General features: G+C 44.3%; 1 protein-coding gene across 1 annotated transcript in view; it reads left to right on the top strand.

Annotated features, from left to right (window-relative positions):
- Window positions 1-18029, top strand: part of LOC138488129 (complement factor B-like) — a 1604240-nt gene that overhangs the window by 613154 nt on the left and 973057 nt on the right. The gene's annotated exons all lie outside the window — the stretch shown is intronic.

The raw sequence follows: 18029 nt of genomic DNA, 5'->3' as shown, positions 1-18029 counted from the left end.
TTGGTGGCGTACCGCTCTTTTTCTAGATTTTGTGGTTCTTTATAACAGTTCCATTTCAAGGTTAGCATGTGATGATCGCTCGCAGTCTGTGTTATCACCTTAAATGAAGCAATGTTTTGGAACTTTGCTTTGTCCGTATAAATATAATCAATTGTAGAGCTACTGAGTCCTCTACGCCACGTCTCACTAGAGGGTGTGTCGCCAGGTATCGCACCGTTAAGCATCAGCATATTACGATCACACATCACATCCGCCCATATTTCATTTATGCGGCCCTTTTGCGTTTTTTTGGCTTTCAGCCATTGCATATTCAGATCTCCCACAAGAATAACATTCGTTATTTCGGGGGTCATAAGAATCATGTTGAAGAAATTCTCCAGTTCTTTAATGAAATTTAATCTGAAATAGCCATCGGGTTACGGTAGATATTAATTAGAGCCAAACATCCCCCAGGATAGAAAATTTTAACTAATTGCATAAATATATTCGGGGCTGCCCAAGGCCTAAATGACAAGCCCCTCCCCATTTTGGTGGTAATTAGTAACCCAGAGGATGGACGTCCTTTCTTATTTGATTTGGCTGCCAGAAATGCTATTTCATGATTATTCCATACCGGGCAATCCACCAGCCACGTCTCTTGTAGGGCAACTACATCATAGTTGTTAAGATCATTGCTATCTTTTACAGAGAGATGGGCATGACCACAGGTATTCCAACTCACTAGGGTCAGTGTGTCATCCCGCCACTCCTTGTATTATGATCTTTTATCACTCGGTCTGTATTCATTTTTCCCCAAACCTCCTACCATCTTGTTTTGATCTAGTGAGTTTTGTTTATGATATATGTTTAAGAATCTAGTAGTCACGTTATCATTTGGATCCTGTAATTGTTCATAGTTCATATTAGTTGGTAGGATTGTAGGATCAACTGCTAGCAAAAAACCCATTGTGAACAATTCCATCCTAGCTTGCCAGATAATATTTCTGACAAGGTTGGATGAAATCCACAATCGGACAGCGTCAAGCCTCTCCTCATTTAGAAATTCGACTTTGTTGAATATCAGTTGAAGAGATATCTCTTAACTCTTCAATATCTTCAAATATCGTCAGCACACTTGTTCTATTTATGTCATAGGATATATGGGGACAAGGGCGACATTTCAGAATGAATCTGTGATATAGTTTCGGGTCTAGGGCATGTTTAATTTCTTTCCTGTACCCCCACCCAACCGTTCCATCTCAAATCGTTGGTTTGGTTCCGAATTTCTCTCAATATTTTGTATTGTATCAGATGGATACACTGTAGTTTTGCTGTTAAATGACACTTTACCTCTCTCCACTACAGTGTTTGACGCAAGAGTCTGATCTTGCTTTCATGTTAGATACTCATCAACCGAGTTCTGTATGGTCTCTCTAATGTCTTTTAGTATGTCCAGTGAAGGTTCTCTTGCTAGAGGAGGGTTTGCGCTTGTAGTATTTGTTATAACATAATTCTTTGGGTGGTTTGTCACAGCGGTACTAGCCAATGGGATGCAAGGGGTGTCATGGGTTGTGATGTTATCAGCAGCTCGTTGCAGCCGCAGTTGTTCCTCAGAACCTTTTTTTGCAAGCAAAGCCACTAGATCGTCTAGTGGAACATAGTCGTTGTGGGATACAACATTCACAGGTTGACTAGCTACCGGTTCTCTAGCCTGTCTTAAATTAGTATAATTAACTTTTAATCCTCCTCCCACAACCACTTTACTTTTGGTGGTAATTTGCAATCGTTTTAGGAATTGATTAGTAGCGACCTTTGTTGGTCGCAAAGCCTGCTTCTGATTCTTAGTTTTCTTTTTATTTATTGTGTTAGCTTTTGATCTTACATTGGTTCTTGAGTCAAACATATTATACACACCAAAGTCATTCTCTCGGTTATCTACAACAGTTTTATCTGCATTCACCTTAACAGAGGTACAAATTTCCATTGTCACCATCTCGCTACTAGAGGGGCTACAGTGCACTTCATCATCGCTGGGTATGACAGGGCATATAATAGCCTCAAAAACAGGTAAAATTGGTACTACATTCTCAACCTTGCTCTTCTCCTTTACATCAGATGTCATTTGTGCAGAGTCTCTATTTTTAGTATCTTTCGTTGTCTTTGGTAGCTTATTATCACCCATGTCAATGTACCTAGACATTTTAGCTAGGTTCTGGGTAATCAGTTCAATCTGCTCAGCCTGTCGGCTTATCTTAGCATCCAAGGTCTCAAACAATTTAAAAAGGGACATAATTGAGATGTTTATGGCATTCAGCGTTATTTCCACCAGTGAGCCATGTACAATTTGTCCACAATTACCATCTGTGATTCCCACACTCGGAACAATCTTTTTGTATGGTGCACGTGGTGTAGGATAGACAAAGGAGGATGTCAAGTCTCTAGGGCACTGTGTACGGTGGTCAAAAAGGCTTGGAGAGCCATATAGACTACCATCATTACCCTTAGTTCTATCATTAACAATTGGAGATTCAGACAAAGCAGGGTTATCTTCCACAACATTATTAATAGAATCATACAAATTAGATTTGTTTGTAACAGTTATATTTTCAATCTCCTCCTGCATATCTTTATTCTCCTCCTCGTTAGCCGCTTCCTCATTAATATAGTTTAGGTCGTTTTTACATGTTAAAACAGGATTTTGTGTAGTTAAATCGATTAGAGGGCACTCCTCAGTTCCCTCAGAGTCACGTTGTGTTGAGCATATCTCATTTACAATAATAGTGTCCGAAATCGACACATTTGAATTCACAGAAACCACGTGCGGTGCAATTTGCCCATCTCCCATATTTACCGGGCTCGAAGGTTGATTTTCAACACACATGGGAATAAATAAATCTGAATCGCCCCTTAACGTGCAAAATCCTCGTATATCACTAGTAGAGTTCTTTCTCACGGGAGTCACAATAGGTGAACCTCCTAATTTTTTTTTTTTAAGAATAGTAATGGGGGAGGCTTTAGGGATTACAGGCTTAAGGTTCACAGAGGCTCTTGTAATTACAATGTTTGCTGGCATCCCAGATGTCAGCGTATATGTAATACCTTTCAATCGGCACGTTTAACAAACAAATGGTTAACAATGCAACAAATTGGATATAAGTGAAAAAGTCTTACTCCACAGTCCACAACCCGCTATACCCGCTCTAACAGCGGTAAAAGCAACCTTTCCAAAGCAAACTTGCAAAGCGATCGCGCGCAAAGCACGTGCATTTGCAATAAATAGTTTCCTGTTGGCTGGGGGTGGGATTTCACCGCAGCACGTCCTATGGGTGAAGAGAAGACAAACTACCGTGAGTGCACTGATAGAATTCGCCTAAGCAGTTGCTTAAGCAGTTGCACAAACAGTTGCCTTATGCAACCTTGGGTTGTAAAAGTCACAAGAGTTCACAAGAGTTCTCATTTGGTGCAGGCAACGGTCAATCACACTTCGTCACTTCGTCGGCGAGTCCAGTAAATCCAGTAACGAAGCGTCTCGCAGTGGTAACAGCAACCTTTCCAAAGCAAACTTGCAACATTTAATATAACAGAGCACCTGGCTCACTTCATGACAATCTTGGTTATGGTGCATCTTTGACACATATTCTTACACCCTAGCCATGAGTCATCCTCCTGTGTGGATGAAGATACTGTTTGATATACTCATGCCATCAAATATTTCTTCCCCCCTCCCTAGGTTTTTGTCAGATGTGATATTCGCACCCTCAAGGCATAGATCACCCTCCTAGGTTGTTGTTTCACAGACAGGCTGTTAGGCTGCTACTTCTCCGTTTCTCGCTCCTGCCAAGATATGTGATATAGCCTTCACGAGCCATGTAACATTTTTGTTCCTCTGATTCTGGTCTCAGCTAGTGTCTTAGATATAGCCCTCTGCAGGCTTCTCATTCTATGGGTTCTGCCATTTGTGAGAGAAGTTTCTATAAACGCCAAATCAACTTGAGATTCTGGGCACTTGTGAGCCCATGGTGTGGTCATTTGGGTCAAGTCTGAGAGTTCCCTGAAAGAGTCCTCTTGCCCGAGGCATGATGGGTTGAGGAATATTGAGGGACCAAGCAATGTGAGTTTGTTACATAGTGCTGCCACCTATGCCTTCCAGTAACAGGTAATAGCATAGGAAAGCCAAGGACACTTAGCTATCACATACTTTGTGGTGCCTTTGCAGTGTAGTTGTAGAGGAGGTCCCAAATAAAGCCTGCACTCCAATCATCCATTTTGAAGTTCCAGGAACGTTCAGCCCGAGATATGTGACGTATGATGAGCAAATAAACCAGCAGAGAGCCGCAGTGGGACTCTGCCCAGTGCCTATTAGAAAAACAGCACCTATTGACGTACCGATACCCAGAAAACCATGGACAGTAAGGTATCCATTGAGAAAACCTTATCAGCAAATGAAACGAAACGAAGATTGTCTGAGTACAGTCCCTGAAGAAACCAAAAAGGCCTTAATATAAGACGAATGGTGACATCACAAGGCCCCGGACTGACTTGCAGATAGAAGAAATGACAACCATAAAATGATGCAAAGAGATGAAACGCCATGAATAAGGATATTGTCTATCGTGAGCCTAAAGTGAATGAACGATGTTGAAACGCAGAGAAGTTTAAAGCTGTAAACAAGATGATGATATTCAACCAGTTAACACCTGTAAATATGCTTGGAACCGCAAGAAAGTTAAGAAAATGGTGCATCTTGCTATGCTAAGTAAAAGAAGTAGAGCGGCAAGCGCCATTATACATAATCTACCTCAAACGAAGCACTTAATTATAAGCTTATTTCTACTTTGCACAAAAGCAGAACCAACTCAGGTTACTAGAGACCAAACGCAAGAAGATTCATATTCTAGCAAAACTAGGAGAGACGGCTGAATCAATCGAAACTCGGCAGAGGCAGCTCGTGCCAGGGAAGCCATGGTCATACCAATAGAAGCTATGGGCAGTAGCTATTGTTAATTGAAACTAAGAACAGAATATCCTGCCTCTGAAGGCTCGAGATAAGAAGGCGAAGGCAGTTGGCGGGTGAAATGAAAATCAAATAGACAAATTGAGAGAAACGAGACAAATTCACGGTGTGGGAATCATGTGACCAGCCGAGCAAGAAGAAGCATGGGTTCACACCTACGCTTGGCATCTGACCAAGCAGAGATATCAGCACTTTTCCAGACACAAGATGCAGTTTCGAGGCCAACCACAGTGAACTAATTGACACATGGCCATTAAAGTTATGATTGATTGTAACAAGGGCTGGAGGAAGGCCGGGTAACTAAGGGGCACCTCGCACCTGGATGACTGTTCTGCGTGCTGCTAAGCAAAATAGAAAATTATGCATGGGATTGGTGCCAACCCAATCACAATGGCACAAATAATCTAGGGCCCTATAGTTAGCAGAACCAATGAGACGTCGTGCTTATAGTGACGTCTACAGAAATAATTTTTGAAGGAAGGGCTTAGATGCCCACCTGAGAGTGTTTACCCAATCGTCTCACTCCATTACATATACAGATATATTACTTATAGTAAAGTTACCTTTTCCTAACCAATAGAATTGCATGTTAACTTTTGAGTGTTACACGTCAATTATGACGAGTTTTGGGTATAAATGTTACAAGTTGAAGCGAGAAGGACGATCGCACCATACTGATATCCATGACTCCCCGTTTTCTGTACTTGTCATTAAACGGAATCCCTTTGCCAAACCATTGAGTTGTCCTTATTGGTGTTGAGTAATAAATCTGCACCCCCATCCGTCTCAAGGGTGCAGCTATCTCGTCTTAAAGTACTTCTGAGCACACCTTGGCTCTATGGGCCAGCCGGGGTCTCGGAGTACACAGTTATGATAGGTTACATAATTATGTGTCTTGTATGCTGTGGTATATTATGTTTTTGCAGTATGGTTGTGCTATGCTACCCTATGCTATGCCTAGATTTTAAATGCAATGCTTTCTTATATTTGATATGATACGTATTCCATTTCATGGCAAGTCATGTTGTGTTAAGCTTCTTTGACATGTTATGCAATGTGAGCATGTTAGGATCTATGAGCCTCCTTACGAGTATGGTGGCATGGTCAAAATGGTAATGCAGTGGTAATTGTGCTTAAGATTGGGAAGAATACAGAATAAAGCGATATATAGGAGCACAAATGATTATTATAATTATACCTAAACCTGTTCCACCCTTGTGCTTTTTCTTTTTTTTTACTCTCTTCCAACAACAGGATATTTACACATCTTAATTTCTTATCGCAATCTTGCTGCCTTCCTCAACTTATTTCCCTGTAAAATGATGAGACGGTTTTCCTTAAATTGCAGTGAAATCAGTTTGAAAATGCTTAAGCAGTGAGTGGCTAGGGGAAGACCCAAGCGTTGGAAAGAACGTGTGAATATTTTATTTGAGTATGTGGAAAAGTGCAAACATTGTGGCATCTTTATGTAGAATATGATGTTTGGTGCGTGCACCAAGGAGTTCCCAGTGAGTGCTGATGGGCTGTGGATTACACTGGAGCTTTTGCTGTGATCTATAAACAGTCATTTTATTGCTTCTGTGAGATTCAGGTATAAGAGCACAGACCAGCAATACATGAATGCACAGACTCATTTGGAAGATCTACTTAGCTCTTACCATTTTATCGTTTTGATAGATGGCCCACTGGGGCTTACTTTTATAATTACTTTGGACATTGCTGTTACAAGCATCTGCCCCTCGTGCTGCCCGCCCAAAAAGGTTTTAAACTGCTGTGTGCGCGCACCAAGGATGCCCAGTGTTGTTTATTCATCTCTACATTGTGTCTGTTTACTTTGTGCTGGTGAATTGTTCATAATTCCAAACATGAGGAAAAATACAAGGGCTTTGTCCCACCCTCTTGCGGATCCACTGATATACTAAAGCGCTGTAATAGTATGACGGTCGCCCTGGCTCTCCCACTTCCTCCATCACCTGTCAAAATACGTACACCTGGTGATTCAACAGATGGTATTTTTGACGGTGATGGGCGCCTGTATGTGGAAAGCAGACTAGAGCGGAAAGCACACATTCTTATTCTTCTGCTGCAACTGGAATGAGTCCCTTACTCCTAGCTATACAAAAACAGATCATGAGAGGGAAGGTTAGGGATGTCGCCTTGAATCCTGAGGACCAGTTGAGTGGTTCTTATTTGAATACTCCTCCCTTGTTTGGTACGGGAGAAGTGACATTACTTGCATTACAGATTGGCCAACGAGGCAGAACTAATGAAGAGATCAGTCTATCTAATGCTCAACAGTATGTAAGTTCAACTGTGCTTATTGAAGATGAAACAAACCCAGTGGCCTCGGCTATATTAAATCTGCATAGCCACTTTTCGATTGAAATAAAAAAACAGACAATGCAGCTATATGATATCAGTAATAAGCTCGCCAATCTCATTAATTTGATAAAGGAATTTTCTTGTATATCTGGTAATGGTCGTTGTATGAATGTTTTCGGGGGCCTGTCAAAAGTCGATCTTGTGCCAAACGAGGAAATAAGTGTGAAACAATCCTGTCAATCGAAATTTCTCTGTTAGAGACCCTCTAGCCAATTTGAATGTCAAGAAAAAAATAAAAACAACAATCAAAGTAAAAGAATATTTTGGCGAAAAAAGGGAAAACCCCTGTTCTTTAGAGATCCGGTCTTCTCCAACGAAATTAGCCTAACTCTCAACTATATGTTTGATACAGGGGGCCCAGATTATTTGAATAGAACTACTGTACTATCCTTATTTAATGAAATTGCCTCCTAAAGACTCATTACAACTAAGGACATTAAACTAGTTGACTTCATACATTTGGGAAGGTATGACTACGTGCGGTTAGTAGTCCCCCTGTAAGGAACTCATGGTGGCAACAGTAGAGACAGACACAAGTGATCACAGTTCAAGGGTGTTTATTGAACTTTAAAAGGGGTGAGATAAACGCCTAATCTAAACCTAAATCTATGATGGGAGCAAGCTACGACCATCAAATAATAATAAGGCAGTCCTAGTGGTGTCATGTCAATAAAAAGGACTATGCTAAGAAAACCCTATTGTTAATCCTTACTACTAAATTACGAAAAGAGTGTGGGATAATGTTCACCAGAAAAGAAAGAAGTGTTCACAAAATGATAAGTCAGGATGTTATGGTTGGGTCTCCCTTCCCCACGTTTGAAGCACGGGACAAGGCAGGGCTCCCGAGCACAGCACACTCCTTGGCCACATCAGCACGAGGTTCACAGTTCAGTTCAACAATATCAAAACCCTTCAGAGGCCAAGTTTTTTTCCTGAAAATGTCTCTTGTCTTAGAAGGAGTGCTGATTTAAAATAATAAACAAACAAAAGTTCTCTCTGTGATCTTGCACCTTGGGTGATTGCTCTTCGCCCCTAGAATCTCCCTCTGCCAGGCTCGTACTCTCCTTGCAACTCAGGCTTCCCTCTATCGGGTTCACTATGGCCTTTCAAGTGCAGCTTACAATTTCTTAGAGTCTCAATGTCCTTTTGAACAACTACTCATTATGGTCAACCCTCGTTCAGTTTTACTCTTGTCAGATATTCAATTCAACTTGCTTTACCACTGTGTGGGATTACACACTGTTCACAGTTTACTCTGCTTTTTCTCAATTCTCTCCAGTTGGGACTCCCTTCATCGAGTTCACTATGGCCTTTCTTTAACACAATTCATGTATTGCTCACAGAGTTTATGTTTTACTCATTTTCATCAGAAAGCAGGGTTTTCCTTCTCCTAGCTTTCAATCGGGATCCCTCTGTCGGGGTCACACTTGCCTTATTTCACAATTCACAATCTTATCGGAAAGCAGGGTTCCCTTCCCCTAGCTTTCCTCTGGCAGTGGGTCAGAGACTTTCAATTGTACAAAGGATTTGACGAGACCCTTGTATGACACAAATTACGTCTCACGCCTCCCTTTCCTAAGGCCTTCTAGTTCTTGTAGTTTAAAAAAAAAGAGTCTTGTGAAAGAGCGCCCATGTGGTGCTGCATACCTCTGCATCTGGACCTCGACTGGGCTTTCTTAAAATACACACACAAGTTCTTTCTCTTGCATTCAAATTGTTGCCACTAGCAACCTTGGGCTCAACAAAGTACGGTCTGCTATCAGGTTCCTCTGATTCACCGGCTGTGCTGAACCCCTTGGCTTCTTTGTTCTCTGGAATCAAGGATAGTACCACGGTAGCCAGCTTGCTTCTCCACCTTCGTTATCAAAGCGGGAGGCCCCCGTGTACCATTGTCGTCTGCTGCTTCGCACGCCAGCTGCAAATCCCGATCTTATGATTTTCTTTGCAGAGACTTCATGGATCTCAGTTGAGAAGGGCAAGGGTGACTCCCCCTTTGTTTTCCTTCCAGGTCTCACTGCCTTTCTTCTCCTTTTGTACTGCCGGTTCGGTGTAGCTGTCCTCTCGTGCGTTTGACCTTGCTCGAAGTGTGTTTACGTGCTCTGCCTTTTATCCCTGTGGGGAAGGTAAAGGGCTGTCAGGTGTGCGTGGTTATTGTCAACTGCCTGACTCTGCCTGACGCGCGTGTTGGCACATGTCATGTAAACGGCTCTGGTGTTGGTCCATTGTCTGCTATAGTGTGAGAAAGTGTTTCTGTGAGAAAAGGGGGGGGGGTCTCTAAATATCCTACCTGGTAGGATGGGGTAGCGGTGTTACAGGGAAGGGGATACCGCCTCTCAACCCTCGGTGTCTCACTTCCACTCCCAGAAGACCCCTTGCACAGGTGATCCTCCCCCACTGGTCCACCCCCAGGAACTGGATCCAATAGCGATAGCCGTGTCCTGGCCACCTGAATGACAGATCCCCAGGCACCAGTAAGTGAGACACTTTTGGGTTTCTCACACCCTTCAAGAATGGTTTATGGTATTTTGGTGAATGAAATAGAGAATTTCCAAAAATTAAGGCTATGATCTCAGCTCCTTTATCTGCCCAGCTCGCAAATATGATGGGTCTAGGAGTTGGGATGGGGTGCCTTGACCTATCAAGAAGGATGTCACAAAGGAAAGGGCTCAGAGGGGCAATGTAGATCGCTACGTGGGGAAGGAGGATGAGAGTTGGAGGTGGTTGGCCATTACGTCTAGAGAGTCTATAGCTCAACTAAAGGAAATGGATCTCAGTTGAGAAGGGCAAGGGTGACTCCCCCTTTGTTTTCCTTCCAGGTCTCACTGCCTTTCTTCTCCTTTTGTACTGCCGGTTCGGTGTAGCTGTCCTCTCGTGCGTTTGACCTTGCTCGAAGTGTGTTTACGTGCTCTGCCTTTTATCCCTGTGGGGGAGGTAAAGGGCTGTCAGGTGTGCGTGGTTATTGTCAACTGCCTGACTCTGCCTGACGCGCGTGTTGGCACATGTCATGTAAACGGCTCTGGTGTTAGTCCATTGTCTGCTATAGTGTGAGAAAGTGTTTCTGTGAGAAAAGGGGGGGTCTCTAAATATCCTACCTGGTAGGATGGGGTAGCGGTGTTACAGGGAAGGGGATACCGCCTCTCAACCCTCGGTGTCTCACTTCCACTCCCAGAAGACCCCTTGCACAGGTGATCCTCCCCCACTGGTCCACCCCCAGGAACTGGATCCAATAGCGATAGCCGTGTCCTGGCCACCTGAATGACAGATCCCCAGGCACCAGTAAGTGAGACACTTTTGGGTTTCTCACACCCTTCAAGAATGGTTTATGGTATTTTGGTGAATGAAATAGAGAATTTCCAAAAATTAAGGCTATGATCTCAGCTCCTTTATCTGCCCAGCTCGCAAATATGATGGGTCTAGGAGTTGGGATGGGGTGCCTTGACCTATCAAGAAGGATGTCACAAAGGAAAGGGCTCAGAGGGGCAATGTAGATCGCTACGTGGGGAAGGAGGATGAGAGTTGGAGGTGGTTGGCCATTACGTCTAGAGAGTCTATAGTTCAACTAAAGGACATGAAAGGTTCTCTTTATCATGGACCCTGAACTTACATTAGTCTCTTGGAACGTACAGGGATTTTCTGCATTGTACTTCAATACTACATTGTGTTGTTATCTGCGTACCCATGTCCTTATCTGTCTGCAAGGAACCTGGTTTACAGGATTGCACTCATTTGAAGGGTATGACATAGTCAGTGACCCCGCCACACAGGGCGTGAAGGGTGAGCCTTTAGGGGGCCTACTCATTGCAATTCTCCAAGGAAGGGGTTTACATACTTCTGGGACCTTTCAGTTATTGTACCAGCAGGTAAATCCTTTTTTCAGACCCTACGGGGCTTGCAATAAGGTGCAGCTATGTGCACCAAGGGAGACTGATGTTTTTTCCTTGTTACTATTTACAGAATAATAATTTCTGGACTTTGGAATAGTCTTGTTGGACATGGGAAGGTGCTCTCCTTAGAAGCACCACGTTGTGTTTGTGGTTGCCTTAAAGACCTAACAAGTAACCTCATGTACAAGACAATGACAGACTATGGCCGGTATCATTTTTTGCTTCCGAAATCTTGTGATGTCTCTATTTCTTCAATCTTTATAAAATCTGTGTGGTGATATATGGCCCATCCTAATAAATTACTGCCAGATTAATGGCGCTAGGCGAATTCACATTAATAGGTTGCATTCGATGAAGTAGCAATATATGGCACTTCACAGTAGAAATGTATTTTTCTGGTTCGAGGGTGCACTATTAGACCCCCGTGTTGTTCTGTCATGGTGACGGGTGGTGATTCCTTCACACTGTTCTGGGTTGTCCCCTACAGTAGGTGAAGGTAGTAATTTAGGTACTATGTGGTATCTTTTAGAGTTTTAGGATATTCCTCTCTTTTGTATGTTACAGTTTTTTACAATATCCTTTGGTTGATGTTTTGGACCCTACTGCATGGTGTTGAAGACATTTTCAGAACAACGTTTTCCCATGAAGAAAGTTCAGCCATTTAAAGGCTTATAGACCTGAAACATGTTGGGAATGTGTGCTTTTATGACACATTTATTATGTGATGTTGTAATGTTTTGTCACTTGTGTCTATGTATCAATTGAATGTTGGAGGTTTAATTTTATGTAAAATAGAGTAATCTATATGTATTATACTTTACCACCCTGTGTGCAAATTAAGAGTCTCTAAAAAATCTAAAAATCTATAAATACATATATTTTTATGATTACTAATAAATTATTATTTGATAAATACCGTATATACAGCACTAAATTCATTTTTTCAGGATATTAGTACCGGACCATCATTTAGAGAGGAATACCAGTTCTATTTGAATACCATGATTTATTCTAAGAATTTAGTACTTATCTCTTTTTTGAATTTGGAAAAATTGTTACCCCTGATGGTAGAGATAGGAGATTTTGAAATAGGGGATTTATATTTAACCTATTAGAAATTACAGGGGTTTACATATCACAGACCACCATGTTTTATGTAAGGGAGTTCTGAAGGTGGCTATTAATGTGGACAGTGCTCAATATCTTAAAGATTTTTAATTGTTTAACATATATTGGAGTTCGGATGGAAATTTGGCAATGGTCTTGCAGATGATTAATCAAAAGATTGAGGATTGGTATCCTTTATGCCCGGGAGGCTTGGTCATGGGATTAGGTGATTTTTTTTTTTAAAGTTCTCTTTATTAGTATTTTGATAAGACATAAGAAGGAAAACAAAACAATTGAACTGAAAGCATACCCCTTCCCCGCCTCCCCGCGTGCGACTCTCCCCCTCCTAACCCTGTGAGTGTGTTTGGTTAGAAGATTCATAATTATAATGTTCAGTTAATCCCCAGTATTCATAGCTTCTGCAGAGAGTAGGGTTCTTTATAGTCATTGTGAATGAAAGACAGTGCCACCTCCCATTCCTCTGTGAATTTGCTTTGGTCTCCTTGTATCTGATACGTGACCCACTCCAGGGAGACAAAGTTCCATACCTTGGTTAGTCAGTTGTGTTCTTGCGGAGGGTATGTGTGGTTACTAGCAACGCCGCCAGACTGAGTATTACATAAGCTTTACTCTTGGGTTTTGGCCATGGGACATCTGTGTATTCCCTCAGACATAACAAGCTTTCTTTGGCTCCCCTTACAGCATCGGTTCTGACTATGTTTTGAATATTCCCGTTTGTTTGGTTCCAGAATGTAGTCAATTTCAGACATTCCCACCAGACATGTAGCCAGTTCCCCATACCCCTGCAGTGTCGCCAGCAATTCTGGGACTTGGTGGCGAACATTTGATTTAGGCGTTCAGGGGCATTGTGCCATTGGGCCATATGCTTGTACCAGCACTACCTAATTTCTAAAGATCGTGTGAGTTTAGGAGTCGTTCCCACTCATCTAAAATGGGGGTTCCCGGTGCTGTTTCCCATTTACGTTTTCATATGTGTGTTCGTTTGGGGGAGTCTACCGCTAGCAGTTTATAAAGGGTGGAGATAAGATGCTTGTCCCCTGGTTGTGAAACCAATTATTTTTCAAATACAGTGAGGGGGCGCATGGCTGCCTGATTATACGGGGGAGCCATCAGCCAGTGCCACACCTGGAGGTACTTCCACCTATTCGTCTCCTTGAGGCCCAGCTCTATTTTGCATTGTTCGAACAATTTTATTTCATCCCCCTGGAACATTTTGCTCAGTTTTTCACACTCTGCGTGTTTCCAAGAGGGAAATGAACCTTTTTCGAGCCTGGATGTGAATTGCAGATTTAGGAACATCGGGGCAAATGGGGAGGGGAAGGAAGTGCTTTGGTAGCATCAAATCGCTTTGTCCCATGAGTTTTCAACTTATTTTGTGGTTGAGCTTTTGTGAATGTTAGGATGCCGTCGGTTTTGGGCAACCCGGGGCTTCCGCTATGGAGTGCTCCACAACCGCTTGCTCCATTTGGACCCATCTTTTGTCTGCATAATGGGAGAAGCAATCTTTAATGACCCTAAATTGGGCTGCGTGGTAAAATCTTTGAAAGTTCGGGAGGCCTAGCCCACCCCTTCCTGTGGAGAAAATCAGAGTCTTAAGGGCAATTCTCAGGGGTTTATTGTTCCATATAAAGGAGGTGATCATCTTATTCAGAGTCTTAAAAAAGGATTGCAGTACTGCGATTGGAAGAGACTGGAAAAAGTAAAGGATTTTTGGTCATGTCACCATCTTAATTGAGTTTGTCCAGTCCAGCCATGAGACCGAAAGCAGAACCCACGTGCAGAGTTGTTGTTTTATTGTCCCCAGCAGTGGTATGTAATTAGCGCTATAGAGCTCCACCAGGTTCTTCGGTAAAGTAATCCACAGTAATCTGATGCCGAAGCTGGTGGTCGTTTTAGCTCGCTTGAGTCCCTCTCCCTCTAATGATGAATTTAGGATTTCAGATTTAGTAATATTGATTCTTAGCCACGCTACTGCCCCAAATAGGTCCAATTCCCTGATCACCGCAGGGGAAAGAGTCCTCAGAGTCCATCAGGGATAGGACATGTCATCTGCGTATGCCATTATTTTATGGTCAGCCCCCCTCTCCTCTGCTTAGCGGGACCAGTTGTGAAAGATCATTATTTTTAGACAGCCTTACTCATGGGGTTTTTATAGTTCGCCTGGATTTTGCTCATGAATGCAGGTCCGAACCCCATCCTACCCATAGCCTCGAATAGAAAAGACCCCTCAACCCTGTCAAACACTTTCTCTGCGACTAGTGAGAGGACAACCACCGGGACCTTTTTCAGAGCTGCTTTTTCTATAAGGTGAGATGCCCTCCATATGTTGTTGTTTGTCTGCTGTAGCCGCATAAACCCTGCCTGGTCTGGCTATATTAACTATGGCATGATGGATCCCAGCCTATTCGCTAGAATGTTTTTGTAGATTTGGGCGTCGAGGTTAATGAGAGCAATCGGGTGGTACGACGTGTAGCACGTCGGGTCTTTCCCCGGTTTAGGGATGAGGACCAGTTTCACCTCCTCTATAGCCAGAGTGATACATCCCATCCTACCAAAGGAGTTGTATAGAGTGGTAATATGGGGGCCAGTACAGACTGGAACGTACCATAAAATATCGCAGGGAAAAAGTCCGGGCCTGGGGATTTATTTTGGGGGAGATTCCTGATTACGTGTCACACTTCCTCCACACTTCCTCCACCATTATGTCTGTTTCCAGGGCCTCCTGCTCTCCCGTGCAGATCCTGGAGAGCGATACCGATTGCAAGCACATCTTTTGTAGGGCTTGGGCCAGATGATCCGACTGATAGAGTGAGGCATAGAAGGCGGTAAACTGCGCTATTATGTCAGGGGTAGTAGTCAGCCGAACTCCTTTGGGGTCCATGATTGCTTTGATCGTTTGTGCAGCTACCTTTTGGTTAAATTGCCTTGCTAGGAGGCAATCCATTTTATTAGCTTTTATGTAGTACCATTGCCGGCTCTTCTCCGCCATTCTTGAGTGGAGAAGTTCAAGTTCACCCTTGGCATACCTTTATTGCTTACAGAGTTTTACCCCAGAGTTACTTTCCATGTGTTTCCCTACTGCCTGCAGCTCTTGTTCGAGTTCTGTCTCTAGCGCCCCCTTTGCTTGTGCTGATGGCCCGCCATTGCAATCAGCTCCCCTCCTACATGTCGCTTTAAATTCATCTCATACCTGAGCTTCCCCTATAGGGTGGAGTTCTAACTGAGTGATTTTTCCTGGCAGAGTCGCTGATGCCCATGTATAGTCGATTCCTGGAGATGGAGTTATGTACTCTCCCCTGCTTTTGATACAGTAAACCACAACATCCTGATCTCCCATCTCCGTGAGACCATGGGCATCCCTGATCAAGCCCTGGCCTGACTAGCATTTCTCTCTGACCATCCTTCCCAGGTAGAACTTGGTTCCTTTCTCTCCGCTATCACTCTCTCTCTACTTGTGGTGTCCCCCAGGGATCTAATCTATCCCCCTGGTTTTTCAATGTCGACATGGCCCCTTTGGCCCACATAATATCTGCCTTCACCTCTAACTTTGAGTGTTATGCAGATGGCACACAGCTCTCTTTCAGGCTACCCTCAGCCTCTTCCTCCTCATCCCTGACTGTCTGCAATTCAGTCTTGGTGTGCTGTTAATGATCTCTGCCTTAATGTCAATAAGAAAGAGATCATTCTAATAGGGACCCCTGCTTCCGTTTTTCTATGTGCAAGAACTGTTTTCCAGATCCTTGCATTGAAGTTACACATTTTGGGTGACCCTTGTAAGGTTTTACAGGGCTATATCAATTTTGCGGGTATCCTCTACCACCTCCTGGAGCACACTTTCCGTGGTATCTGTTCTTTCCTCCAATGCTGTGACGTCCACCTGCAGGTCTGTAATGGATTGTTTAACCTCCCCTATAAATGTCGCAAATTGTGTTTGAAAGGTTGCTGCCAATTTGTCCTGGAATTCTTGAAAGCAGGCTTCAATATCCGCCTTTGAGGTGGCCATTGTGGGTGGAGGGGGTACCTGCTTCTCTTTCCAGGTTGCTCAGGAGCTCCTTCACTGTGCCCAGATGCGTGTGGGGGTCAGATTGCTTGGCCCAGCACAGCTGGATGGGGCCTTCACGGCTCGCTGTTGTTTGTAAATGTTTTCTGGGTGTATTTTTTCCCTTAGTGGCCGGCATCAAGTTAGCCCTCTGCTGTATGCCAGAAGCCAAGGACACACAGTAAGAAGGTGGCGTGCAGCTCCTGCTTCCACCCCCAGACTTGCGTTGGTCTGATGGTGCCTGCCGCCGTTGTCCCGCTGCACTCCCTTAAAGTCTTTGATGGTTCCTTATCCAGGTCCCATGTCCCAAAAGGCAAGTCTGTCTTGTCCGGGTCAATCCTTTCCCCCTGCCATCTTCACTCCCTTCCGTTGTTCTCTCCACGTTCCCTCTCACATGGGAGGGGAGTGTGCGACTTGCAGCCTTGCATGGGGGAGGCTCCTTGGTGACTAGCGTTGTTCACAGAGGATCTCTGTCCATCCGCTGTGGCTCGTTTCCCTGCACACTATGTATTTGCTTAGTTATGCGATTGGAGTGGCTTGCCCTCTCACGTTTTTCTCTTGGTAGCCAGCGTCTATGCGGTAGTGTCCTGACTGGGTTGGAGGAGGTCCGCCCGCTCCTCCTCAGGTCTGCTTGCATTGATCTGTCCTTCTTGCTCCTCTCACCATGCACCACCTGCTTCCCGTGCCACTCCACCAGGGCAGCCCGCCAGGTATCAGGCTTCCGGGTTGCCGGCTCTGCCACTTCTCCTCCGGGGCAGCTACGCATCCAGCAGGCCGCCTTCTAGCTTTTTATTTGGCCGACTGCCGCAGCCGCCCAGGATTCCCTGGGGACGTTGCATGCAGCCTTATCCCAGCTTGGCAGATCCCGTCTCTCACCGGGTTCCTCCAGCACCTTGGACCTCTGCAGTTGCTTCTGTGTGCTCTCTATGTGCAGAGAAGCAGCGATTTTCAGAATTAGCCCAGCCTGATATTGTTGGCCTCGGCCCGGACGGAGCTGGACATGCTCACGTCTTTACCTCGTGGCCGCCATCTTGAAATAATGTATTATGTGATTTTAATGCTGACTGTTTCTCGCTGTTAAAATGGATTTGTAAACTCTGACTTGGTGGTCAGAAGTTTAGAAGGCCACCCTCGGTTTAGTGGAACTGGGGAACCTTATGGACAAGCCAGACCAATCTAGGTAGCTTGGCAGGTGGTCAAGACTAAGGGGGTCATTACGAGGTTGGAGGTAATGGAAAAACGATGCGGTAAGGGATTACCGGCACCGAATACCGCTCCGGGCTATTCCGACTCAACAAGCCGTTATTAGCGCCACCGCTGATAGCGTTCTCCCCCATACCGGCATGCGCGCGGGCATGCAGCCATTGGGCCCGCAAATAGCGGGATGGTGCCAACAGGAGTACATCACAGTCAGGCGGACATGCAAATACTGGCATCATGAAGGCAGTAATGAGGCGTACCGGGATGCCGGCAAAACCGGCATCGCGAACCACCCGCAAACAGTAATGTGCAGTTTTGCCAACTGCCACAGGTGCACACAATCGGCACAGGTGGTGACAATGGAGTCTGGCCCAGCACAAAAGGAGCACACCCACACACACCA

This window comes from Ambystoma mexicanum, chromosome 9 (genome assembly GCF_040938575.1).
Source record: "Ambystoma mexicanum isolate Mex_15411 chromosome 9, UKY_AmexF1_1, whole genome shotgun sequence".
In the NCBI taxonomy this organism is placed as follows: Eukaryota; Metazoa; Chordata; class Amphibia; order Caudata; family Ambystomatidae; genus Ambystoma; species Ambystoma mexicanum.
The sequence above is the reverse complement of the archived record's forward strand: the minus strand, read 5'-3'. Positions and strand labels throughout refer to the sequence as shown.